The 27,375-nt window shown below is 43.4% G+C and overlaps 1 protein-coding gene across 5 annotated transcripts in view; it reads left to right on the top strand.

Moving 5' to 3' along the window:
- Window positions 1–27,375, top strand: part of ATP6V1C1 (ATPase H+ transporting V1 subunit C1) — a 103,492-nt gene that overhangs the window by 42,144 nt on the left and 33,973 nt on the right. Inside the window, exons 1-2 of one of the 5 annotated variants that reach the window (XM_059043138.2) lie at window positions 26,045–26,291; window positions 27,137–27,312. The exons of 1 other annotated variant lie outside the window; for it this stretch is intronic. The gene's annotated coding sequence lies outside the window, so the exon portion shown is untranslated. Of the gene's footprint in view, window positions 1–26,044; window positions 26,292–27,136; window positions 27,313–27,375 lie in introns of those variants that run through there. 3 more of the 5 variants (XM_067018128.1, XM_059043136.2, XM_059043137.2) reach the window with 3 other exon arrangements.

Here is a 27,375-nt window from a genome sequence, read left to right on the forward strand (position 1 = left end):
CTGAAGAGAAAAGCCATCTCAAGGAAATTATTTTATTATAGTCCCAATTTGCATAGGAGAAAACTCTTCTATCCCTAAGTGTAGGGGGTCGCCTTTGAGATGAAGGTGACCTAACAGTGATTGACCCATTGATGACTTAACCCCAAATTTCACCCTGCAACTGAAAGCCTGTACAGAACGGAGACCCCAAGATGCCATGAAACTATGGCAGTTAATGGAATATGGGAAGGAAGGTGGCTTTTAAGGGATAAGCAAGAGCAGCTGGAAACACCCCTGGGTTAGCTGGCAACCAATCAGGAGTTGATTTATACACACCTGTGCACCCTCTCCTTCCCCCAACCCCATCAACTACTCTTAGAATCTCTTTAATCAGATGAAGGAAAACGATAGGGTGAGGAGAAGCAGAAATTTAAAAAAATTTTATATAGCTTTATTGAGATATAATTCACATACCATAAAATTCACGCTTTAGAGTGTACCACCCAGTGGCATTTCGTATATTTGCAGAGTTGTGCAACCATCACTACTATACAACTTTATAACATTTTTATCACCCCCAAAAGAAACCTTGTGTCTGTTAGCAGTCACCCCTCATTTCCCTCCTCTCTCTCACCCCTGGCAACCACTAATCTACTTCCTGTCTCTGTAGAATTGAGGAAGAAGGTTTTTATAGGCAGAATCCTGGGTGCTGTTTTAAAAGGTGGGACCTTCAGTTTCCTCTTTCACTCCATCTCTCTGGACCTCAGTTTCCTCAGCTGCCAGCTGCGTGGTTCTCAGTCTTGGCTGCTGTAGGGAGGAAAATTTTTCCTCTACCCCTCTAGGTTCTCTTGGCTGGTCTATATTAATTAAATTGACATACGATAGGTTAATAGGAGAAAACCAAATGTAATTACATATGTAGGGGAGCCCTGTAAGAATGTGAAACCCAAAGACAAGTCGGACAGTTGAGGTTTGTATGCCATCTTGAGCTAAGGAATGGGATAGGGGCCGGTGGCTTCAAAGGGGAGGAGGATGAATTCACAGGATGATAAGAAGAGCAGATATTTGGTAATTAGATGTTTGCCTGCCATACAGCTAGGTCAGTCATTTAGATAAAAGTTATCTCTGGTAATAGCTCTCTCTGAGCCAGGACTCCTGTCTGAGTACTTTTAGGTAGTTAAGGGAGAGATAAAAGTTTTTCTTGAGTCAGCTTGGTCTTGAATCCCTTCAGCTCAAAATAATCCACATGCCAAAGTGGAATATTTTGGAGTCAGGTATCCTGCTCCCCTTAACTGCATGTCAGAATCAGTTGGGGAGGGAAAAATACTCAATATATTGTAATAACCTATAAGGTAAAAGAATCTGAAAAAAAAAGATATATATGTATGTATAACTGAATCACTTTGCTGTATTCCTGAAACTAACACAACATTGTAAATCAACTATTCTTCAATTTTAAAAAACACTTAAAAAATTCAGGGACATTTAAAAAAAGGAGAAGAAAGAAAGAATCAGTTAGGGAACTTTGAAAAAATGCTGATGCTCAGCCCCACACCCCAACCCTAGGACTCTAATTCACTAGATCTGGGGTGGGACTTAGGCACTGGAAATTTTTTTTTTTTTTTTTTTTTTGCTGTACGCTGGCCTCTCACTGCCGTGGCCTCTCCCGTTGCGGAGCACAGGCTCCGGACGCGCAGGCTCAGCGGCCATGGCTCACGGGACCAGCTGCTCCACGGCATGTGGGCTCTTCCCGGACCAGGGCACGAACCCGTGTCCCCTGCATCGGCAGGCAGACTCTCAACCACTGCGCCACCAGGGAAGCCCACTGGAAATTTTTTAAAGCTCTGTAAGGCAGATTTACTCCAAGGTCTTGCTATCAAAATGTGGTCCTGGGACCAGCTGGGGGCTTGTTAGCACCGCAGATCCCAGGTCCCCACCCCAGACCCACTGAGTCAGCATCTGGGCATTAACAAGACCGTAGGTGATTTTTGTGCACATTGAAGTTAGGAAAGCTCTGCTCCCACGTCCCCTCCAGCTCTAACAGTCTGTAGTTTCGTGATCCCTGCTCCTGCCTTCTTGGGCCACCAGGTGATTTTAGTAATCAGTTCCCACAAACCAGAGTTTACCGCACAATGGAAAATTGGCTCCCAGTTTGCTCACCAAACAGGATATAGGAATAGGCTACTGGCAAAGCTTTACAAGAACTTCATTCAGTGATAACTAATTACACAGTAATTTGGAAGAACATCAAGTCATTTTAGAGTTGTTTTATCTACTGTCCAGAAGCAAAAACAAAGTATGTGTTTAGGTGTCAACCTGTAGGCAATTTAGAAATATTCTGTACTTTGCAAAAATCACGTATCAGGCAGGTCATTAGTTTCCATTTAAAGCAGTATAAGCAGAGTTTTTTGGCCACAGCTGTGCATTAGAATCACTTGGGGGAGCTTTTAAAACTCCAGACATCCAGCTCCACCCCATCCAGATCAACTAAGCCAGAACCTTGGCAGCTTTTAAATCTCCCCAGGTGATTATAATATTCAGTCAAAGCTGAGAATCACTGGTATACAGGTTTTACTATTGTTATCCTGTTTGGGATGTACGGAAAACTCCTGACTTTGTACCTTGCTAAGGTCTAGGGCTGTGTTTCCAATGCATAATGGTTGATTTATTCAGTAACCACATGCTGAACATCTTCATGTCTCAAGCCCTATCTGCAGGATTTGAGAGGGGGATCCAGAGACCTAGACAGACACTCAGAGAAGGTAAGCACCTCAGCCCCTTGCTTGAGCACGCTCAGGACAGTGGCAGCCCTGCCACTTTGCATCCTTCTCCAGGGTTCCATGGGTGGGGAAAGTGCACTGACATTTTAAACAGGACTTCCCCTCTCTGCCTGTCGATTTTAGGAAGTAAGTCATTGGATAATGCAGATGTGACTCTTCCTCTTGGGCCTCACATCCATGACGATGGCACAAAAAAGTTAATCAGTCAACAGATATGTACTGGGGATTTCCCTGGTGGTCCAGTGGTTAAGACTCCAAGCTTCCACCGCAGGGGACATGTGGTTGATCCCTGGTCAGGGAATTAAGATCCTGCATGCCATGCGGTGCAGCTAAAACAAAACCAAAAATAAACAAAAAACAGATATGTACTAAAAATGGTGCCCAGCACCCAAGGGAGGGGCTGGAAGAAAAGGCTTCCAGGATCTGACCAATGAAATAAGGCGTCCATAAATGGAATAGTTAACAAACAGTGCAAGGCAGGGTATAGTTGAGGATTCTGTTTGGGCTAAAATCAGCAAGGACTACAGAAATTCAGAGGAAGAGAAATCAGTGCCCACTGGAATAGGATGGAGATACTGCACAGCAAAGAGGGCTCACAGATTGATGGGAGAGGGTGTTCTTATGACTATTTATTACAGAGACTACTATTTGTTATATTTGCTGTGAGCCAGGAATTGTGCTAAATGATTGCCATGTATTGTCTTCTTTACTCCTCTCAACAGTGTAAGATAAGAACCATAATTATCCCCATTCTGTAGATAATGAGACTGAGGCACAAAGAAGTTAAATAACTTGCCCAAGGTCACCTTGAACTTGGTCTATATGGCTCCCAAGTCCATGCACTCCATCATAATATATTGACTAATAGCCACGTAACATTTTTAAAAATAAATTTATTTATTTGGGGGGCTGTGTTGTGTCTTCAATGCTGCATGCGGGCTTTCTCTAGTTGCAGCGACCAGGGGCTACTCTTTGTTGTGGTGCGCGGGCTTCTCCTTGTGGTGGCTTTTCTGGTTGCAGAGCATGGGCTCTAGGCACGCAGGCTTCAGTAGTTGTGGCACGCAGCCTCAGTAGTTGTGGCCTCATGGGCTCTAGAGCACAGGCTCAGTAGTTGTGGTGCACGGACTTAGTTGCTCCGAGGCATGTGGGATCTTCCCGGACCAGGGCTTGAACCCATGTCCCCTGTATTGGCAGGTGGATTCTTAACCACCGCGCCACCAGGGAAGTCCCAGCCATATAACATTTATTAGTGTGTGCCAACAAGCAGGTTCCTAACATTTTACATATATTATCTCATTTAATCCTCAAGACAATGCTTTCTGGTGGACAGTTCCATTATTCTCAAGTTCCGGGTAAGAGAATTTGAGCACAGAGAAGTTAAGTAACTTTCCTGAAGTCTAGGGTTGCCAGATAAAATACAGTTAAATTTGATAAATAACAAAAAATAGGTTAGTATATATATTGCATGGGACATACCTATACTGAGAGTTATTCATCGTTTACCTGACAAGTTAAATTAGGTGTCCTGCTTGCATTTGTTTGTTCTTGCTAAATCTTGCAATCCTACTGAGATTATCCTGTTGGCAGGTGATAGGGCAAGGTTTGAATCAGGTAGTGGGACTCCACGGCCCACACTCTTTTTTTTTTTTTTTTTTTTTTTTTTTTGCGGTACGCTGGCCTCTTACTGCCGTGGTCTCTCCCGTTGCGGAGCACAGGCTCCGGACACGCAGGCTCAGCGGCCGTGGCTCACGAGACCAGCTGCTCCACGGCATGTGGGCTCTTCCCGGACCGGGGCACGAACCCGTGTCCCCTACATTGGCAGGCGGACTCTCAACCACTGCGCCACCAGGGAAGCCCCTGTAAGGGCCCAGGGGCCCCAGGGCCCACACTCTTAAGCAGCACATTCCAGTGTGGCCAGAGACGTGAGTCGGCATTAATAGCAGCATGTCTGGGAGGAAGTGAGCAGATTGCCTTCTTGGCTCCAATGACTCGCTTGAGCAGTTGTGAGAAGCAGCAGCGGACATCCCTCGCCCCCACCCCCGGGCCCTCACCTCCCGTGCTCTCCTGCTGCCATCCCCACCTGCTGGTGGCACAGGAGTTAAAGCAGCTGGGCAATGGTGGTCCCAGGAAGCTGGTGTTGAACAGGAAGTATCATAGAGTTCAAGAACTTCTGAGCAATAGAGGAAACTCTTCCAGGTAATTAAAGTACCTGGAATTTGTTCTCATCTTGGAGGCTTTTCACTTCCTTCACAGCGTGAGCGATTGTGAAACCCCTCTCAATCCTCTACCGAAGTTCTGATGGACCATGAGAGCTGCATTTCCAGGCAAAGGGGGTGACAGGACACATGGTTTCAGGCTAAACTGTGAAACTTATATGTTGAAAATGTAGGAATTTCTTAAATTCCAATATTATGTGGATTCCTGCCATAGCCAAGACGCATGAATATTATTGACAAAGAGATGGCTGAACTTAGAGAATTTGCTTTGTGTAGGTACAAATGGAGAGACATTGTAGATGGGATTAACAATCACCAACAGTGCAAACTCTTTTTTTTTTTTTTTTTTTGCGGGCCTCTCACTGTTGTAGCCTCTCCCGTTGCGGACCACAAGCTCCGGACGCACAGGCCCAGCAGCCACGGCTCACGGGCCCAGCCGCTGCGCGGCATGTGGGATCTTCCCGGACCGGGGCACGAACCCATGTGCCCTGCATCGGCAGGCGGACTCTCAACCACTGCGCCACCAGGGAAGCCCCAGTGCAAACTCTTGAATGGAGTGAGGCAGAAAAGGTTTACTGGACAACCGGAGAAAAGGAGCTTAGATGAACCACACAGAGAGACTTCTGGATGAGCATGTCTAAGGGTTTTTACTGATTCACTACAGAGGAAAGATGAGTTGGTATCGGAAAATGCTGCATATTATTTGTAGAGTTGCTTCCTGCTCTTAAGTCAGGAGTTCAGTGCCTAGAATCTAGGAAGCCCTCAGCAAATATTTTTAGAATGAATGAATAAATTTAAGTAGCTTAAATTAACTGGTGGCTATTGGATAGAGTTAATTTTATTTACTTGTTTGTTTATTTATATTACTAAGACTTTATTTTTTTTTTTTTTGAGAGCAGGTTTAGGTTCACAGAAAAATTGAGAGGAGCTACAGAGATTTCCCATATACCTCTTGTCCCTACACATGCATAATCTTCTCCATTATCAACATCCCTCAACAAAGTGGTACATCTGTTGCAATTGATGAACCTATATGGACACATCATAATCACCCAAAGCCCATAGTTTATCTTAGGGTTCATTCTTGGTGTTGTACAAATGTATAATGGCATGTATCCATTGTTTTAGTATCACACAGAATATTTTTGCCACTCTTAAAAATCCTCTGTGCTTCACCTATTCATCCCTTCCTACCTACCCCTGCAACCCCAGTCAACCACTGATCTTTTTACTGTTTCCATAATTTTGCCTTTCTCATCATGTCATACAGTTGGAAACATACACTATATAGCCTTTTCAGATTGGCTTCTTTCACTTAGTAATATGCATTTAATATTCCTCCGTATCTTTTCGTGGTTTGATAGCTCATTTCTTTAGTGCTAAATAATATTCTGTTGTCTGGATGGACCACAGTTTATTTATCCAGCCACCTACTGAAAGACATCTTGATTGCTTCCAAGTTTTGGCAGTTATGAATAGAGCTGCTGTAAACATCCATGTGCAGGTTTTTGTGTGGACATAACTTTTCAACTCTTTGGTAAATACCAAGGAGTGCAACTGCTGGATCATGTGGTAAGAGTATGTTTAGTTTGTTAGAAACTGCCACATGATAGATACCTATCATGTGAACCACACCTAAAAACTGTAGTCAAGACTCGTGAACACAGTCAGCAGCCAACTTATAGAAGGGGGTCTTAACTAGGCTAAGTTTTGGTGGGATCTGTTGCGTGTTGGATTATCCTGGAAGAAAAAAAAAAGCCATACATTGAGCCTAGTACCAGTGTTTGATTATTGGATTAGATTCATTTGGTGTCCCTTAAATCACAAGAACAAACACCCCTCTGTCTCAAGTGTGAGATTTCCATGTTCATGTCCTTGGTGCAGGGCTTTTGCTCTGTCCCAGCTTATACAGTCAAACGCAACGCACTTAGATTAGCTTCGGATGGAACACAGCACCGGCTACATGTGTGACTGCAGCCAAACAGCCAGGCTCGCCAGATGTTCCAGCAGAGCACACAACACTGCTGCTCATTTGGCAGTTTACTGATGCATGTGGGAAGGGGGACAGATGTGAGGGACTGGCTTCCAGACCCAGCAACAACAGTAGCGAATTAAGAGGAATAGTTATGTCGTATATTTACTCAGATGTTTGGAAATGAGCTTTAGAAAAATCAATACAACTGACATAAACTATGGGGGGACATTGAGACAATCAATTCCTTCTCCCTGGTGCTGAACAATAATTATCCTGCAACTCTATACATTTTAAAGGAAAAAAACAAAAGCTTTTAAAAGTGTTTCTACACAGGCATGAGTCTAAAATGCGATCAATCTCTCTCTCTCTCACCATTTATATACATACAATTACATATACACCTATATCTATATGCATACATGTACATATAATCTATATATATGTACACACACATATATCTATTTCAACATCTTATTGGGTATATGGGGAGGTAGAGAAAGTATAAGTTATGATCTTTGTCCATTTCTGAGAAAGATTTTGTCCTAAGGTATTCAGAAAGTTCTACTAATTAACCCCTCTGCTAGGGTTACTTAGTGGAGTGGTCTGCATAAGGGGTCAGAATACCTGGGCTTTCCCCGGCACAGTGCTACAAAGAAGTTGTAATCCTGTGGGAGTCATTCATTTCTCTGGATTCAGGTTCTTGAGTTGCACAGTGAAGGGGGTTGGACTAGAGGCTCCCTGAGGATGCAGATACGTCTAACATCTTGGACTCTGACTCCCTTCTTTTTTTTTTTGCGGTATGCGGGCCTCTCACTGTTGTGGCCTCTCCCGTTGCGGAGCACAGGCTCCGGACGCGCAGGCCTAGCGGCCATGGCTCACGGGCTTAGTTGCTCCGCGGCATGTGGGATCTTCCCGGACCAGGGCACGAACCCGTGTCTCCTGCATCGGCAGGCGGATTCTCAACCACTGCGCCACCAGGGAAGCCCTCTGACTCCCTTCTTGACCAATCTCCCCCCTTGGGAACATCTGAGTGAAGAATGTGTGGACCTTGGTTGTGTTCTCACCATCTGGCATCCTACATGAGGACGGGGTGGAGAGGCCCCCTTCTACAGGTATTAGCACTCCCCTTCCTTTAGGGCGGCTACCCTAAAGGTGGGGCTCTGACTCAGACTCCAGAACAGGACCTGTCTTTGTCCTTGTTCTTCTAACTACCTAATTCAATTTAAAAATTAGGAAACCAATGAAATTTGAGGGCAAAAAGAAAGAGTTGCAGTGTCTGTGGAAAACACGTTAAATGAACTAAGATAAGTCATTTTAAAAATGTGGTCAAGGGGCTTCCCTGGGGCACAGTGGTTAAGAATCCATCTGCCAATGGAGGGGACACGGGTTCGAGCCCTGGTCCGGGAAGATCCCACATGCCGCGGAGCAACTAAGCCCGTGTTCCACAACTACTGAGCCTGAGCTCTTGAGCCCATGAGCCACAGCTACTGAAGCCCATGCGCCTAGAGCCCGTGCTCTGCAACAAGAGAAGCCACTGCTCGCCACAACTAGAGAAAGCCCGCATGCAGCAACGAAGATGCAACGCAGCCAAAAATAAATAAATAAAATAAATAAATTTATACAAAACAAATTTTTAAAAAATGGGGTCAGATTAGGTGGCCAGGAAATCTGTGAAAGTTTCAGAAAAAATGAATTAAACAATATGAATAGGGATGGTTTGTGTAAGCAAGGAGAAGCAGAACACATCTCAAAGGAGACCTACTCGAACAAAAGGACTAGGCCTCACATCAAAAAATTGGTCAACAAATGTGCATTTAAAGGTTTTTATTAAACATTTAAAGTAGGTATGTTTAAACTATGTTATTCCCACTTTAACCAACTTTTTAGGTGAACTAACCAATCTCTCACCAGTATTAATATCAATAAAAAAGATTCAACTAAATTTGATTCAGGGTATCAGATGACATTAATCCTTGAGAAATGCAAAAACTGGGGAAGACGGTTTAATAAAAAAATGCAGCTTAAACTACACTTTGAAAGTTATGTAGGATCTGAATAGGTGATTGGGGGTGAACAGGTGAAGGTTCATGGGATAAAGCAACATACTCACAAATGTAGGAGTAGAAATGAGTAGGAATGATAATTTCAACCCATGAGGCAGAACCTTGATACCTCAAGTGTGGATCTCATTCCAGCAGCATCAGCAACACCTGGGAGCTGGTTGGAAATTTGAACTGTCATGCCTCTCCCCAGACCCACTGGGTCTGAATTTGGAATTTAACAAAACCCACAGGTCATTTATTTGCACATAACCTGTGAGAAGGACTGTTTTAAAGAGAGCGGGAATCTTTCTAAACTGCACTGAAGAGTTAATATGGCCCACACAAAACAGGATGGCAACTGAGTTTATTAAGCACCTGCTGAGAGCCAGGCCATCTACCAAGGGCTTTGCAAACCCTGTCTCACTTAATTCTCAGATGTCCCAGGCTTGTAAAATAGAGTTGATCTTTATTCTCAATCATAAAAAAATCTTTTCTGCTCTCTGTGACCCGTTTGGTTGAAGTTGGTGTAAAGAATACATTAGTGTCTCAAAAGCTTCAAATAATTGCTTAAAAAATTCAATACGTAAAATATTTTGACATAATATTTCTTTGTTCTCTTTGTTCCCTGGGCTGCAAACGCTAACAGCTGGGATAATCTCAGATGCCTTGATAGTTTCAACCTATGAGAAGAGAAGCAATTCAAAAGCACTCCGGTTAGGATAGGGGTGAAAAAATTAATAAAATTATCAAGAAATACATACTGTTAAGTGGAATTTGGGAATGATAAATCAGATCAAGCCAAATCTTAGAGAGTTTGGGATGGATTCTGGATACTCCCACAGTGCAGCATGCCTCAGCAGTTTATGTCCAAGGAGGCATTGAGACCGTCTTTCCTTTCCTTCCCAGACTGGAAAAGATGAGGTTCTTGTACCTTCCTCCTCCTCCCTGAGCTCAGCACTGTGCCCACACTGAACAGGGAAGGAGGAATATCTGCAGTAACTCAGGTGTCAGGCGCTATGGAGAGCCACGAACATGCGCGAGCCTCCCTCACCAGGTTGGTTTTCAGTGGACCTCCCTTTCTGACTAAACTCCGTTCAGTAAGAAAGATTCTGTGGATTTCCACTGAGCTGGTCACTTCATACAGTTCTGGGGTGGCAGACAGAGCATCCCTGCCCCAGGTGCCGAGAGGCAGGCTGAGACTCAGTGCTCACTGCCACTGGGATCAACTTCAGGACTAAACCTCATTGTGATGAGGATGGGGAGGTGCAGAGGAGCTAGGAGGGTAGGGCTGTGAGGGACATTCCTTTCCCCCAGACTTTCACAGAGCACATGTTGTATTCCAGAATCAGAAATCTGAGCGTGGGAGGAATGGGTTAGCCCTGGAGAAAGGGAAATGAAGATCACGGGTCTCTCTGCAAAGAGCTGGAAGCTAAAAAATCAGGCTGTGCGTACTTACCGACCATGATTCAATGGGATCTTTCTTTGCCAGCTCCCAATACAGTCTTAAAATATCTTAAATCCAGGAAAAATTTCTACAAAGCAAGGGATCTTCCCTGCCTTTACTCTCACCTAAATCGTTGCAGGGACTGTAGTGTGTAACTAATCAGTCTGTTTAAAATGCTTTAAAAGTTCTATATAAGTATAAATCTTTAGTATTGTTTTTATGTTATTTTAATTATGGGATCTAAAATTAATATACAGAAATCTATCAGAAAGAGATATTAAGAAAATTATCCCGTTTATAATTGCATCAAAAAGAATAAAATACCTAGGAACAAATCCAACCAATGAGGTAAATGACCTGTACTTAGAAAACTACAAGACACTGATGAAAGAAATTGAAGATGACAGAAACAGTTGGAAATATATACAAGCTCATGGATTGAGAGAATTAATATTGTTAACATGACCATACTATCCAAGGCAATCTATGATTCAATACAATTCCTATCAAAATACCAATGGCAATTTTTACAGAAGTAGAACAAATAATTCTAAAAATTTTATGGGAACACAAAAGACCCCAAATAGCCAAAACAATCTTGAGAAAGAACCAAGCTGGAGGCATCACACTCCCTGATTTCAAACTATATCCCAAAGCTACAGTAATCAAAACAGTATGGTACTGGCACAAAGACAGATCAATGGAACAGAATAAAGAGCCCAGAAATAAACCCATACTTGTATGGTCAATTAATCTATGACAAAGGAGGCAAGAATATACAATGGGGAAAAGACAGTCTTTTCAATAAATGGTGTTGGGAAAACTGGACGACTACATGCAAAAGAGTCAAACTGGACTACTTTCTCACACCATATACAAAAATAAACTCAAAATGGATTAAAAACTTAAATATAAATCCTGAAACCACAAACTTCCTAACAGTAAATATAGGCAGTATGCTCTTTGACAATTTGTCTTGGCAATATTTTTTTTGGATCTGTCTCTTCAGGCAAGGGAAACAAAAGCAAAACTAAAGAAATGGGACTACATCAAACTAAAAAGCTTTTGCACAGTGGAGGAAACTATCAACAAAGTAAAAAGGCAGCCTCTTGAATGGAAGAGATATTTGCAAATGATATATCTGATAAGGGATTAATATCCAAAATATACAAAAACTCATACAACTCAACATCAACAAAACAAACAACCCATTTAAAAGATGAGCAGAGGTCCTGAATAGACATTTTTCCCATGAAGACATATAGATGGTCACAGACACATGAAAAGATGCTCAACATCACTAATCATCAGGGAAGTGCAAATCAGAATCCAGTGTGCTATCACATCATACCTGTCTGAATGGCTATCATCAAAAAGACAACAAGGACTTCCCTGGTGGTCCGGTGGGTAGGACTCCGAACTCCCAATGCAGCAGGCCTGGGTTCTATCCCTGATCGGGAACTAGATCCCACATGCCACAACTAAGAGTTATCATGCTGCGAGTACAGATCTCGCATGCCATAACTAAGACCCGGCACAGCCGAAATAAATAAATTAATAAATAAATATTAAAAAATAAAAAGATAACAAATGCTGGTGAGGATGTAGAGAAAAGGGAGTTCTTGTGCACTGTTGGTGGGAATGTAAATTGGCACAGCTACTATAGAAAACAGTATGGAGGTCCCTCAAAAAATTTAAAATAGAACTACTATATGATCCAGCAATATCAATTCTGGGTACTTACCTGAAGAAAACAAAAACACTAATTCAAAAAGATATATGCCCTCCAATGTTCATTGAAGCATTATTATTTTTTTAAAATAAACATATTTATTTATTTTGGCTGTGTTGGGTCTTTCTTGCATTGCGTGGGCTTCTTATTGCAGTGGCTTCTCTTGTTGTGGAGCACAGGCTCTAGGAGCACAGGCTCAGTAGTTGTGGCTCGCAGGCTCTAGGCCCACAGGCTTCAGTAGTTGTGGTGCACAAGCTTAGTTGCTCCGCAGCATGTGGGATCTTCCCGGACCAGGGCTCGAACCCATGTCCCCTGAATTGGCAGGGAGATTCTTAACCACTGCACCACCAGGGAAGCCTCATTGCAGCATTATGTATGATAGCCAAGATACAGAAGCAACCTAAGTGTCTATAGGTATATGAATGGGTAAAAAAGTATGTAAAGTTACTCAGCCATAAAAAAATTGAAATCTTGCCATTTGCAACAACATGGATGGATCTAGAGAATATTATGGTTAGAGAAACAAGTCAGGCAGAGAGAGATAAATACTACATTTATATGTGGAATCTAAAAAACAAGACAACAAAAAAAAACCCCAAACCGAAACAGACTCATAGGATGTGAGGGCGATCTGGCTGTGACATCTGTCACCCCATTGATCACCAGGATTGATTCGAGTGATCTGGCTGGCTAGCCGCGCGTGTCCCCCTCCTCCCTCACCACTCCATGTGCGTCCCTCCCGAAGCAGCGCACTCGGTCAAAGAGGATGACTTTCCCCGATAGAGGAGGACTGTTCTTCAGTCAGGGGTATACCAGTAGCTGCGCTCCCCTGCTAGAACCTCCAAACAAGCTCCCAAGGTCCATTTGTAGGAGAACGTAGGGTAGTCAAGCTTCCAAGACTCCAGACACATCCAAATGAGGCGCTGCACGTAGCAGTCTGCCTTTAAAAAACAAAAAACCAAAACCAAAACAAAAACAGACTCACAGATACAGAGAAGAAAAGAGTGGTTGCCAGAAGGGAGGGGAGTCAGGGGGTGGGCGAAATTGGTAAAAGAGTTTAAGAGGTACAGACCTTCAGCTAGATAATAAGTCACAGGGATATAATTTACAGCGTAAGGAATATAGTCAATAATATTGTAATAACTTTGTATGGGGACAGATGGTTACTAGACTTATCGTGGTGATCAGTTCATAATGTATGCAAATGTTAAATCATTATGTAGTATACCTGAAACTAACATAATATTGTATGTCAATTATAGTTCAATATTTTAAAATTTACCTAAGTGATATCACAGTATATATATTCTGAAACTTGCTATTCAGTGACTCAATATTATGTTTAGAGATTTATATTGAGATTTGGTATATTTTATAAACTTTACATTATATTGCATCTGTTTTAACTAACTGTATGCTATTGTAATCTATTATTATAGCACATTTTATTTATCCCCTACTGAGGGGCATTAGGCTGTTCCAACTTTTCACTATTGCAATTTTTCACTATTAAAAGTCTTGTATTTATAACTTTGTATTTTCTCCTTGAGCACAAGTGGGAAATTTCTCGGGGATTTATGCCTAGATATTTTGCAGTCCATCTTAACTTTTTTCCTCTAACGAGAGAATTCAAATATCTGCCTAGTGCATGGAATAGCTGTTTGGAACAAGTAACCCCATAAATATAAAAGTGCTTTGTAAATTGTGACACATTGTACAAATATACAGCATTACCTTTCACAACTTAGTATCGTGATGTTTGCAATCTGGGTTACTGGAGTTCTTATATTTAGAGGACTATCAGCTTTCTTGCAATGATAACATCTTCACCGTCACAGGATGAAAAAATTTTTAAATTACTTCTAAAATAAAATTGAAATATGGTAACTACACAGAGGTTTAGCTCAACAAAGTCTCAGATGTGGACACATATTGTTGGAGGTTGGGTTCTCCAGAAATAGACACTGAGATGGAATTTGGGGTATAAGATATTTATCAGGTATCAAAACATAAGGGAGGAAGCAGATTGGGCAGGAGTTGAACTCTGATAGAGTGCCACAAAGCCTTCAACCCTGTCGGGAGCCCTGAAGTACGTATTGCCCGTGAGTGTTCCACGTCAGGTTGATAGGGCTGGTCTTTATATGCCTGCCTTACTAGGCCACCAGAGAAAGGTGTGAACTCAAGTGAAGAGTCTCTCTGCAGCTGTACCAACCCTGACAACTAGAGGCTATTCGTTGACCCCCTCCCTGCAGCTGGGCAGCCCATCCTTTCTCAAAGGGAGGTCCCGGGCTGTGTATCGTCATGTCTGCTATAGTCCATCCCTTGTGCTGCTTGGATTCATTCTCCAAGGGCATTGAGAAAGTAGCTTCTCCGGGATTCTGGTGGCCTCTCTTCTTAAGGTATACTTTTTGAGGGACAAATTCTGCCCCCATCTCTGGCGTTGGTCTCCACCTACTACTAACCCACATAAATTTCCCTCCTTCACTATCTATTCTAGATCCTCCTCTCCTTTGGCTACCACCTCCTCTGGTCTTGGAGTCTTACCTGGTGGCTTGACTGAGACTCTTGTCACTGAGGGGCCTGAGCCCTGGTCACTATCCCCTTCTCAGGCCAGGCTCTAGTACCTGTCCATTTACAGTCATAATTGGGCAAAGGAATGCCAAGATATACCCAAGGAGACCACCTGAGCTCTATACCTGTTTCTCCTGCCCATTGTGTAATAATAGCCTTATCCCCTCCTGATGACCAGGGTCAATTACCTCTGCCAAAATGGTGACTTCTCGTCTTGCCTGCTGGTCCCTGAACACAAGAAGCCCGAAGTGCTTGGCCAGCCACTGAGGCTTATAATTTGATGCACTCCTGCTGGGTCCCCTGGCAAAAGCGAGTCCTCTTTGAGGTCAAGGACTTCTAAGCCTACAAAGCTCAGGAGTGTTGGGACAGGAAACACAAAATCCTTCAGAAGTGGTCACTGACAATAATAGTAAGTGAAGTCATCTGGACGTTTTTATTCTTCCTACTGGAGACACAAAGCCAGCTAAAGACTTAGCTTCAATGCACACGCTTTACTCTGGAGGCCACATCGTCACAGAGAAAAGTCTCTGAGTTGGCACTTCAGGCCTGTCTTCAGCAGGTGGTTCCAAGCCCATAAGGCTGGCAGTTTCTGGGCAGTGTGATCTGTGGAATCCATGGTCATGGTCCATTTCCACACCTCCTTTCCTGTTCAGTCGACCCCCTGGTCTGACGCAATGTTATATGGGATCTGGTGCTGGTGAGTCACATGCTCTAAGTCCTCAGAGAGTGGTGCTGGATGAGGCTCTACAGGCAGGAAAAGAAAGCTTCTACCCAAAACACATGGGAGCAAACTGCTCACCCTTCCAAAATGGAAGGGCAAACTTGCCGTCAAGGGCCACTTGGTCTCAGTGAGGAACGGTGTCATATCGGGGGCTGGTATCGCCTCTGTTGCAGACAAATTGGACATTGGACAGTAGCAGTAGCTAGATCAGTCTTGGTAAGTGTTGAAAGAACTGGCTTTGCACCGTTCCAATATGCACAAACTTCAGTTACTATTATTTAGTTAAATCACACCAGTCCCCTAACAGTGTGGTTCAAATTTCAGCTACAACATTGTATTAACCATGCATAACTGCATAGGGTACAAACCTCACTGTTAGCTCTTTGGTTCACAAGTCGCTATGTAAATAGAAGATCCTGTCATGATCAGTAACCAATCACATCACTTCTTTCAAAGTCGGTTGGTGATTGGTCACAGCACATCTTTGTTCGGCTCACACACAGCCAAGCGTCTAGTTGTGTTGCCTCTTTCTCTATGAATAAACCCATGTCACAGTTTATAAGAATGAATATTAGAAAGAGGAATTGGCCAACAGAGATGAAAGTGCAGCAAAAAAATCCAAACTGATAACAACCTGGAAGTGAAATTTGAATGGAATAAAGCAGTAGAAAAAGCAGCTGTGACTGTGGGAACTTGGACATGGCCACCCTTTGGGAGACCCTACACGGACAGCAGAGGAACTCAGTGAAGGCAGACTTAGTGACGTAACTGAGAAAGTGTTGTAGCAAAAAGATGAAGATGTTCCAGAGGAGGTGGACCTGGCAAAAATCTCACGCTGAAGCAACTCTTGGAAATTTTTCATGACATTGAAAGTACAAAGGATAAAATGTTGGAAGCTGATCCAGACTTAGTAAGGTATACAATTCTCCTTAGAGACGTAGAAAAGATGCTCTCTCCATATGAAAAATAGCATAACAAGACGAAGATAAGCACTGTCCAAACAATTCTTTTTATTTATTTATTTGGTTGCACAGGGTCTAAGGTTCACAGGCTCCTCAGTTGTGGCATGTGAACTCTTAGTTGCGGCATGCGTGTGGGATCTAGTTCCCTGACCAGGGATCGAACCAGGGTCCCCTGCATTGGGAGTGTAGAATCTTACCCACTGAGCCACCAGTGAAGTCCCTGCCCAAACTATTCTTGCTAAGTGTACTTAGATAGAAATCAACCACTTTAATTTTCAGTGTTTCTAATATTTTAAGTTGCAGTGTACTAACAAATATTAGTTGCACAACTGTTTTTCATTTCCCTATAGTAAAACTGTTTTTAATATTTTGACAAAACTTTTTTAAAGTCACAGAGCAATTGTAATTTTCCCCACTGATTACCAAGATTGCTTTACCTGGTCCCAGGGTGCATGGTCATTTTTACCGTCCTGTTCTACTGTGCAAGGCGAGAACTGCCCTTGTGTGCCGTTGAAAGTATCTGCAGTATCCATCTTGTCACCATGGCCACTCCATTCATGTGCCCAGCATGCTAGTCTGAGGGTGGCTGATGGCTTAGGAAGTTCAGAGCCTGTGATGTGGAAATACCTGGGGACATCCACCAAGATGTCTTCATTCCACCTGTGAGGATTAAAGATTTTTCTAACCTAGGCCATGCCCTTGACACAAAGCTGCCTTGATTTTTTTATGAAGTTCCGTATCTTGACTGGGCAAGTCCAAACCTTTTTTTGTCCTGCTATTGCAGGGCCAAAGAAGCATCTTTGTATATCCTATGAGCCTCCTGGCTCTCACACCTGGTTTCATACCTGGCTTTCGCCCCCAGCTGCTTCTTATCTGTCTGTAGCACGTCAGTGGCACTTAGCCATAGCTACTCGATCTTGTCATCCTTACATCTACCTTTTCCTTCAGAGTTGCAGATACCCGATACACTGCACCTGCTAGTGTATTTGCTCTTACTAGTTGGTACACACGCCCAGATCACTCCCCATAGAAGATTTAACAGTTCAGTGGCCACTGTGCTACTGGCATCTGGACTCTATTTGCTACCAGCTGTGGGAGCCTCATGGCTAGCCAGATGGTATGGGATCCACTTCCAAACCCTCACTTTATTGCCTGCTTTCTGAGACCAGTCCTGCAACCACTGCTGCAGGTTAGAGTCTCTGGAAGTTTGCGGTGCAAGATGTTATTAGAGATCCACTCCTGTAAAAGGATGCGAGAGGAATCAGGACTGCGTTGAGGAAGAAGTTAACTATGACATCGGCGCAGCAAAATCTTTGACGGCCCAACAGGAAACTCTGGAGCGGTCCCGCTTGTCAGGGTTTCCCCCGTTAGGCCAAAATGGTTATGCCTTTCTATCCCTACTTTCCGCAGTCATTGGATTCAGGCTGTCTTGGGAAGGGCAGGACCTGGGACGAGGCAGCTGAGGCCCACCTTGAAGGAGGTGACAGCTGGATATTGCTTGCTGGACCGCAGTCCCACGGCTGGGCAGCACATCCTTCCTTGTGGGGAACCTGGGCAGCACATCTATTTGCCAACCATGTCTTCGGGGTCACGTCCCTCACACCCAACTCTGCCTCGAATGACAGCACTGACAAAAGTTCATTCCAGCTGCAAACTAATTGACGAATACCATAAAACTAGAGTACAGGCCTGACAGCATCAATCTCATCTGAGATTGAAAAAAAAAGAGTCACTTATTCATACATTTGGGGGAAAAAGCCCACTCTTTGCTATTACTTCATTACAGCATGGATACTTAAAAAGAGAATAGTCATTGATGTGTCCCAATTTTAAATTCTCCTAGAAAAACAAATCTGGAATGATTTTTCCTTTCCAGTTTTGTTGGAAAAGCAGAGTCATCCAGTAAACACTGTTACTAATATACAGTGAAACAGTACAAAATTAAACACATCTCACATGACTGTCATGGGTTCCCTCTGAAGAGCTGAATCATATATACAAAAGCAACCCCCGCCAGAAGAATAACAGAAACATGGAAAAATGAGAGGAAGTCTTGCTGTTAGAGACCCAGCAGGAAGGGGGCTTGGAGGCTAGCCACCACCTAAATTCCTACGGTGCTGAAATAATAAAATGATTTCAGTCAACCAACAAGCATTTACTTAGAATCTTCAGTGTTGCCTCTAAGGTTGCACATGGTTCTGAGGGGAAGCTGAGGGTATGTTGGGTATCGGTATGGAAATAAAACGTAGCAAAATCAGAGCTGTATGTTGTTTCCTTTTATGATGCTGCTCCATTTTCAAGGTCACCCTGGCAGATGCTGTCAGTGTGTCTCTGGGAGTGGTTTCCACCACCGGCCACAACTTCTCTGCCATAGCCCACTTCACCTGTGCTCCTAAGACAGCCAGATTTCCCTGGTGATTTTCCCCCCTCTGCAACCCCCAAGAGCAGCCCTTAATCAATGACTGACAGATATGGGGATATAAATGTTCCCATCCCTTTCCTCTGATGGGACAACTGTGAGATGTGACCCAGCCCCTCTCCCAATCACCTCTGCTTCGTGTCACTCCCTTACTTGGTCCTCATTTCTTTCCGGCCCCACTTCCTAATTCTCCTAGGGTTTTTCCTGGGAACACTCCCTAATGCATCATTTTCCAGTGGATACTCCTTGTCTCAGAATCTGCTTCCAGGGAATACAAATGTAAAAACCACCAACTCTGTAATAATAATAATAATGATCATTATTTATTATTATTATTATTATTACAATCACCCTTTTTTGACCCCTACTGTTTACAGACGAGCATCAGACAACAGCAGTTAAAATCCTGGATCCACTACAGACTCGTTGTTTGATTTTAGTTATGTTACTGAGCCTCTCGTATCTAAGTTTCCTCCTTGGTAAAACATGGATAATAATCTCTCTCTCTCTCTCAAGGATATGAAGTGCCTCTTTTTATATGGATGTGTGTTGCAGGCTTGGCACTCAACTAGAGAAGTGGGTCAGGTCAGTGCTTTGGTATATCCAGTGAGGCTGCAGCCAAATGACTTGCCGAAGTGTCTGTCACTGATGCCTGGGACCACAGAGTGAAAAACATTATTTCCAAACCTGGCTGATCAGTGGGGCCAGAGAAATGGTATTTTTCTGTGTCCCTCATGGGACTAGAGCCTTGAAGAGTTTGTAAGCACCTGTTGACAGACTGGGGAACACAGCCAGGTTAGCTCCCAGAGGGGATGGGGGCATTTGTAGGGGACACAGTGACAAGCAGAGGAAGCTGAAGGGGAGCAAGTGGAAGAGGCACAAGATGCTAACTGCCAGGCAATACAGTTAGAGACTTATGGCTAAAAAATTCACGACACATCCTGTTTGCGTAGGAAGAGTTTGCACTGGCCAGCCTGCAGTGACTGGAGTTGCCACGATTAATCAAGCCATTTGATTAAGGCAAGATTGCTTAACCTGGACCCACAGCCCAAGGACCTTGAATTCAGCGAGCCCGTGAACTTGGATGAGGAAAACATTGTATTTTTATTTTCACTCTCATCTAACCAAAATTTTAATTATGAATGTACAGAACAAAACTTAGCACTACCTAAGACATTGTCACTTATGAAAACCACAAATATTTTCATATAACATTACAGTTGCTGTGACTTTTTCAAAACATCATTTATACTTATCATACTTTGAATTTAAGAAAACTACTAGACCTGCCTCTAGATCTTGTTTTCTAATGTATTAATAAAGAAGAACAAGTATGTATTACTATTTCACATTTTAAAACATATTTTAAGAATGGTATTTCAATATGATTGATTTCCTTTCCTTATTTTATTTTATGCATTTAAAACCACTATTCTGAAGAGGGGTCCATGGAAGAAGAAAAAAAAAGGAATTAAGGCATTGAAAGTCACAGATAAAAGCTCATGTGAGTGATGGTTACAGTTTTCTTTAACACTCATCAGATGAGCTTCATCCCCCAGTGAAGAAATGGTACAACAGAAAAAGTGAATATTGATGAGCAAATGAGAAGAGAAAGGTCTGCTGCAGAGGACAGAGCTGGGGGTTGGCAGTCTTCAGCACCCTGGAAGGACAGGCTTCAAAAAGAGAAAACCAGAGGATCTGTCACCACGACAAACAAACAAACAAATGACAACAGCCTTCTTGATGCAGAGTGATTTTGGATTGAGGGATGAGTCGACCAAAACGTGGGTTTTTGTTACGAATACAGATTCCCAGGCCTTGGCTTGAGCGTGGGGATCTGTACCTTTAACAAGCATCCCAGGTGATCTGGGGATAAAACATAAGTAGGGCCTCTTGCCTATATAAAAATGCTGGGATAGAAGAAAATGCTGTGACTTTCCAGGAAAGCTCATCTGTCCTTGCCAAGCTAATTTATACTGGAATTCCCTGAGAAATGGAGATTGCATTCCCTGGGGGTTATCATCCAGCCCCCTGCTGGGGCAGGCAGGGGGGTGGGGGGGGTAAGGTAGGGGGACATGACTCCATCTCTAGGAATTTTAAATCCTGTGTCATTCATAAATGTATGATGCCATACTTTTCAAAGCACCAGGTTAGCCTTTCCTTGGACTAGAAGAACCATTTTAAGTAGGTCTGAGTTCTAACTACACTTCCCATCTCAGTGAAATATTTACTTATTAACAGATACTTATGTAAATTATAACAGATACTTATGTAAATCATACTTATGTCCTAAACTTAGTGTAACTGAATGCAACTTGGGGTTTTTGGGGGGAATTGCTGAGGAGTAAATCCACAGTAGGTTTCAAAGAGAGATTTACATTGCTAATTTTCCAGCGTTGGAATGTAAGGATTGTCACAGATTTAGCCCGAAAGCCACGTATTTAACATTCCTCTGTAGTAACTGTCTCTTAAATTGCGTTTTGGTTTGATAAGCAGCAAGAACAAATTCACCAAGAGGGGGATATTGTGTTGTTTATTTTAAAGGAGATGAAGAGCTTCTGCTCACCAGAAAAGAGCTTTCTCTCTTCAGTGTCCCACATGATTTTGTACCTCTGGTCGCATCGGAAAGTTCTTCTTTTCCTAATGCTGTCTGAGTTCTGCATTTTGGTGCCCAGAACAAGGAAGTGAAGGGATATGTAAGACACACACACATAATAGAAATGTAAAGAACAAGCATATCGCCAGCCAATATATGCAATTTGCAACAAAGACATTTTGTTTGCCTAAGGCTCAGAAAGGCATGCTGGGATACTGTGAGGAACCAGAACTGAGTCTGTCCCTTCCCTGATCCCAATGTTGCATCTTAGCCATTTCCTTGGAGCTCATTCTGAGTGATCAAGACATGGCATTTTGACTGGGAGCAAAACCCCACTGTGGCATTTCAATGGTCTAATTAGCGACAATTCAGCCAATTCTTATTGGGCATCTTCCACATATCTCAGGGTCTGGGCTCAGCCCCGTATGTACATTGACTCATTGGTTCCTCACGGCAACTCCATTAGGTAGTTTTTATCATCCACATTTTACAAGAATGGGATTTTACAGTGGCCGGAATAGAGTAAGCACTAATGAATGGTAGCTATTGTGGGTTTTTTTTGTTTGTTTGTGTGGGTTTTTTTGCGGTACGCGGGCCTCTCACAGTTGCGGCCTCTCCCGTTGCGGAGCACAGGCTCCGGACGCGCAGGCTCAGCGGCCATGGCTCATGGGCCCAGCCGCCCCGCGGCATGTGGGATCTTCCCGGACCAGGGCACGAACCCGTGTCCCCTGCATCGGCAGGCGGACGCTCAACCACTGCGCCACCAGGGAAGCCCTGAAAACCTGTTTTAAAAAGCTGTGATTCTGTAAATATTTGGCATGTATTGAAAAAAATTTTTCTGTTTCTATTCTTCCCAAGCAAAGGACATGATACATAGAAATTTGTGATTGTGATGAGTTAGGAATTCACTGAGAGGCTGGCATACAGGAGCCAACCTCCTAGCTAGTGAGTGAGCCTAGCTGACATCTCAAAGCAGCAGTGTGACCATACCTTATTACATGATTCCATGTAATTCTTACAACAGAGGTTAATACTGTCTCAGTTTCACAGATAAAAAACTGAGAGTATTATATACTATGTTGTTGGTCAAGAATTTTGGGACTCTGAGAACCTGTGGGTCTAGTACTAGGGTTCTCAGCTTCAGCACTACTGACTTTTTGGATCAGATAATTCTTTGTTGTGGAGCTGTCCTGTGCATTGTAGGATGTTTAGCAGCATCCTTGATTTCTACCCTGATTTCAGTAGATACCAGTAGCATCTCTCTCCCCACAGGTTGTGACAAGCAAAAACGTCTCCAGACATTGCCAAATGTCCTCTAGCTGAGACCCACTGGTCTACTGTATCCTACTCTTTTTTTTTTGGCTGTGCTGCATGGCTTGTGGGATCTTAGTTTCCTGACCAGGGATTAAACCCAGGCCCTCAGCAGTGAAAGCGCTGAGTCCTAACCACTGGAGAACCAGGGAATTCCCTAGTGTATCCTATTCATTAACCCTGAACATTATACTCTAAAAATTCAGATATATACATCAAATCATTTTCAGTGCTTCATCTTCATTGAGGCTTAGTTCTTCAGCTAAATCTTTAATGTTGCTGATGATGAAAACAGGCATTATATTGTAATGAATATATTTTGCATAATATTTTCCTACCTTTTCCATTATTTCCATCCTAATATGGATCAAAATGGAATAAGCATTTTTAAGGCTTCTCATCCATACTGTCAAATTGCTGACCATAAAAGTTGTACCAGTTTACATTTCCATTAGCAGTGTAAGAGACTGTCTTATCACACCATCACCAGCACTGGCTATTATGTACATATTTCTATCTTTGCTCATACAGGTTCTTATTCATATTTATTTTTATATATTATTTACTTATTTTGATAAATATTTATATTTGCTATCTTATTTATATTTTTGAGCACTAGTAAGAGTGTACATTTCCCTATATGTTTTAGCCAGTGGTATTTCTTTTTTTCTCAATTTTTTGTGCTTTTTGTTCATTTGCACGTTGGGGGTCTTAGTATTGTTCTGATTAATTTGTCTGAGATCTTTATAAAATGTCACCTGGATACCATAAATTTCTACCAAAAAAAATAGCTCATTAAAGCATTTGAGTTCATTAAACGTCTGGGCAGATGGTAATGGATTTACATCATAGCAATTGAGGGGATCTAAACGGGGTTCTAAACAGTCGTGTTTTTTTCAAGTTCTTTATCGTGTTGCTTTCTTCTCTGCTCTCTACACCTTATGCCTTCCTCACATTCCAACACCCCCCCACCCCATTTCTGTTCCTTTCCAATCTCTATTGGAAACTAGTTTACTTATGGCTTTTGTTTCTTTGTCTCCATTTACCCAAGCTCTCAGTTAATCTTCCACTCCGCTAGTTTATCAAAGTATTTTCCTAAACAAGGACATTTCCTTTTCTAAGAGGAATATCAATACAAACTTTCAAGATATTTTTAATATTATAGGGGGGTGAAAAATGATTTTCATTTCTATTGTGCTAGTAGTTTCAAATACTTTCCCCACTTTGTTTCATTAAAACATCTACCTTTTTGCCTTGACAAAATTATGAGGAAAAAAGAAAATCTTCTCTACGCATTTTTTCAGTGCTTTAAGCCTTAGAAGGTGCTTCCAGATGGGGAATATTTAGATACTTGGAAATGGAGGAAAAGGTGTGTCATGCCTGTTACACATACTTAGATACCTAGAATGCTCCTATGCATTGTATCAAAAAGCGAGCTTCCCTACTCTTCGTAAAATATGTTCCCTTACTATTAGAAGCCATTAGAAAGCAATCATGCCCTGCTTATTCTAAACATGTTTGCTAGATTTTTAAATGAGATATGCTAGGTCTAATGATAATTAGAGCTAACATTTATCGAGCATTACATTATACTGCCTCTCAAGTATAACATGGTGTTTAAAACATTGGCAAGTGTCTGGATGTCGGAAGTAGATGTACTCGAGTTCAAAAATTAAGAAATGGACATGAGAATTCTGCTTCAGGGCCATATGCAAACAAAAAGAAACCAAAAGGTTTTAAATGCAGACCCTAATATTGCACTGCCCAAAGCAGTTGTCACTAGCCTCCTCTGGGTATTTAAATTTTAATTAATTAAAGTGAAATAAATTTTAAAATTCAGTCCTTCAGTCACACTAGCCACATTTCAACTGCTCAAGAGCCATGTAAGTCTAGTGGATACGATATGGACAGCACAGAATACCATTTCCACCACTGAAGAAAGTTGTATTGGACAGTACAGATCTAACAAAACATTGCCTTTAGGCCCACCTTTTGTGATGCCAGATAAAGCCCTTGGAATTCCTGACAAGTTTCCAAAGTTGTGTTACAGAACTGGTTGTTGGAATTGCCTGAACATCACCCAAAACTGGTGAAAAGCATCAGGTTGGGGGTAGGTTGGTTGGTTGTTACTTTTTGTCCAATGTATTACTAAGGCTCTAAGAAATTCTGTGGTGAATTTCTGCAGGGACACAAGAGCAGAAAAGGCATAAGATAGGTCAGAAAACCTGGGCCCTATAATATATAGTAATAATGGCAACCATTTACTGGGTGTTTCATATGTGCCAGGCATTATGCCAAATGTACACGTCATTTAATCTTCACAACACCCCTATAAGGGATGTGTTATTACCACCATTTTACAGGTGAAGAAGCTGAAGTTTACAGGCCTGAGGTCACACAGCTGGTCAGCAGTGGAGCCAGGATTTAAAACCAGATATGTCTATTCTTTTGTGCTAAACAGCTCTGTGACCTCTGGCTCTTCACCTTCCCCATTTGTAAATATAAAAGTGCTGAATTAGAAAATCACAAAGTTCTTTACCATTTCTAAAACTATGTTCTAAATTAGAATAATACCACCTACCTTCCCCAGCCAATGAAATATGCAGGGCTCAAAAGAGTGGCTTGCTACCTTTTTTCCCCCCAAAGGACATGATTTCTCCTGTCCATGCCTTTGCCGTTCAACCTTCCTTGGTTTCCCACTATCTAATGTGGTGCCAACTACTTATGATGTTTATCACACGTCTCACATACCCCTGAACTAGATAACAGGCTCTCTCCTGCAAGGAGTGATTCACGCCAGCAGATAATCCTAAGAAAATTCGCACAGTGACTACTGAACAGTAAATGCTCCATGAACATTTATGGAATTAACCTGAAGTGGACTGGAAGGAAAAGGTGAATCAGCGGCCAAAGTGAACTATTAAGGATATTACTCAGAAAACCGGGCTGTCCGAAGAAAACCCCAAGTGGAGAAGCCTGTGTAGGGGCTGGAGACAAATTCCAAACTGCAGAAACCTGAAGAAGTGGGATAAACTTAGGGACGGTGGCGGTGAAATTCACAAGTGGCGCACGAGACTCGGGCCTGACACAGGGAGAAGCAGAAACCCTACCCAATCCGGAACAGCGGCCACCAGCCGCGACTCCCGGGTCTCCTTGGATCCCCCGGGAGCCTCCCAGGCCCGCCCCGCCCCGCCCCGCCCCGCCCCGCCCCGCCCCGCCTCGCCCCGCCCCGCCCCGCCTCGCCCCGCCCCGCCCCGCCTCGCCCCGCCCCGCCCCGCCTCGCCTCGCCCCGCCCCGCCTCTCTTCCGAGGGCTCGGCCGTGGCGGCTGCGCAGTGGTGCGCGCGTAGGCGGAGCGGCGAGCGCCGCGGTCAGCTGACTGCTCCAGCTGGCACGTGACTTGCTTCGTGGGTTCTGGGGACGAGGAAGCCGTGAGGTCGGAGCTTAGGTCGGGTAGGGATGGAGCGCTGAGCCGTTAACGTCTGCCAGGCTGTACACCTGTGTACCTGTTACTGCTGCCACTTCCTCGTTTGACACTTCCCTGGGTCAGTGAGCGTGGCTACACCGGATGGGGAGCCCCGGCCAGGCCGAAGCTTGTGCTGCGGTCGCCGCCAGGGAGGGATGGGGGCGGGCGCGGGGGCCGAGGCTGAGGGGTTGGAGCCGGTTGGGCGACTGTGTCTGGTTTCTCGGCGCGGGTTCGTCGCCGCCTTGGGCCTAGGTTCTGTCTGTAGGGAAGAGGAAGGAGGGAAAAAGAGAAAGGGCCCCAGGGGTTACTCAATGGCAGAGGCAGAAATAAAAATTCCGGTCTGGGACATTTCTCCTTGGATTGGGGTGAGGATCACAGCGAATGCTCGTCCCCTTGATTGAGGGGGATGAAAGGTGACTGAGTGGCCCAGATGAGGATCCGGGGTGGTGTTTGTGAGGTCACAGCGACCGACCGCGAGAGCCTCCACTGGGTGTACGCGCTTGCGAGTATGGGGGTGGCAGTTTAAAGGGTCTAGGAGCCCCTCAGAGAGGACGCAGGGTCCTTGTGGGCAAGGGAAAGAACGAGAATCCAGAGAAATCAAACCATTTTTTATTAGAATGGGGGAAGGGTAGGCAAGAAACCCTTGAAAAGGAGCTTGAGGGGAGAATCACACGGGCAATTTGAATCACCTGAGAAACAGAGGAGTAAGGGGAAGGAAAGTTTGGTTAGATTCTGTTTGCACCCTTCACTGAGGGTAGTTATAGCTACCCCCAAAGCAGTCCTGAAGTACACAGGGGAGACTCCTTTGCAAAGATCTGTTTTGGCCTTCCAGACTTATCCTCTGGTACTGTCATCTGCTCCGGAACATCTTTTATTGAACAATAGTCACAGGAATTACCTTTCATGTTTATTTTGTTCTCACAGGTCTTTGAGAGAAGGTAGATGAAAATGCCATTCATTGTATAGTTAGGGACCTATCTAGACCCTTGGACCTAGAAATGGACATCAAGTGATGTGTCTAAGACTAGCATAACTTCCATCGTCTTCTGACTGCCGATTACCTGCACAGTACTTAACCACAATCACATCTAGAGAGAAGGGTGAGTTTTTCGTAGTGCACTGTAATCTTTGATTCAGCACTTTTGGTGAACTTTTTTGAGTAG

The sequence above is a fragment of the Kogia breviceps genome, chromosome 17 (genome assembly GCF_026419965.1).
Source record: "Kogia breviceps isolate mKogBre1 chromosome 17, mKogBre1 haplotype 1, whole genome shotgun sequence".
Lineage (NCBI taxonomy): Eukaryota > Metazoa > Chordata > Mammalia > Artiodactyla > Physeteridae > Kogia > Kogia breviceps.